This window comes from Entamoeba invadens (assembly GCF_000330505.1).
Source record: "Entamoeba invadens IP1 unplaced genomic scaffold scaff_1105074724717, whole genome shotgun sequence".
NCBI classification, from domain to species: Eukaryota; Evosea; order Mastigamoebida; family Endamoebidae; genus Entamoeba; species Entamoeba invadens.
In genome coordinates, this window is record NW_004440228.1 from 43910 (window position 1) to 45261 (window position 1352).

Here is a 1352-nt window from a genome sequence, read left to right on the forward strand (position 1 = left end):
TTTTTAAATTTTACTTGACAAATAAATTTTGCACCAAAAATTTACTTGAAAAATATAAAAAACAAACTTGGGATTAAAATTTTGATTACCATAACACATTTTTTGCCAAAAAGATAAAACACAACTTTATAATTGAATGTCCATGTTTACAGAATCACCAAGTTGTGTTTCAGATAAAAATGAAAAGTACTAATGAGTAAAACAAGCATTGAGAGAAGATAAATTGGTTAAGGCTATACAATTGAAAAGTTTTTTTTTAATTTTTGAACTGTTTATTTTATTTTAGACTCTTTTGATTAATAACCTTGATTGTTTAAATGTTTGTTTTATGTTATCGATGGCATTTTTAATTGTTGAATTAAACAAAAACTTATTATTAATTTAAGTGTTGTATCATTTGATGCTATAATGTTTTTCATCACATCATTAGTTTATCGTTATATTATCGTTTATCTTATGTTTATTTGAAAGATAGAATTTTACTCACGTTTAGTTACAAAATAAACCACTGACCAAATAACGAACCTAGAAAATCGGGGAAGATTTACCCAATATTTGGGTAAATTCCCTATTTTTTGTTCAATAATTGAAACTGTATTGAATTTTAAGGGTTTTAAACTGTGTACTGTTGTTGGTTCAACAAACAGGAAAATAAAAATAGGGATGAAGTAAAATCCATTTTACCTGTTTACCAAAAAGAGAAAAATTGGTAAAATATTTCACCAATTTACGATCTTAAAGATCCCTATATTTTAAAAAACATTTTTCATTAAAAATCAAAAAAGGAATAACATTTTGCATTTTCATCATTTTTGATTTAATTATAAAGTTTTTCGATTTTTGCCAACATTTAATTATTATCGTAATTGATGTTAAAAAAATGAATAAAAAAACAAAAAAAGACCAAAAAAATCCAACAATAACCAATATCATTAAATTATTTTTTTTTGAAAAAAAAACAATTTAAATGTTACTTTTGTTGTTTTTTAATTAATATAAACATGTTTGATGAAAAATATTTATATTTCATCTTAAGTTGATACGTTAATACAAATGAAAACAACATAAAAATAACAAAATATTATTTTAAATTAGAAAAACAAATTAGTATTATTATATGACGCACATCATTAAAACGATTGGCATTTTTCGATTAAAATTATTAATTATCATTTACTACTGTATATCATTTTTAAACTTGACGACTATTCTTATCAATCAATGTAATGAAAAGAATCATAGATTGTATGTAAGTGATATTTAATTTTTGTTTTTGTACTTATTTCAAATAAACATTATTTTCATATAACAAAAGAAATATGTCGAGTAAAAATATGCGTTTATGTCATTAT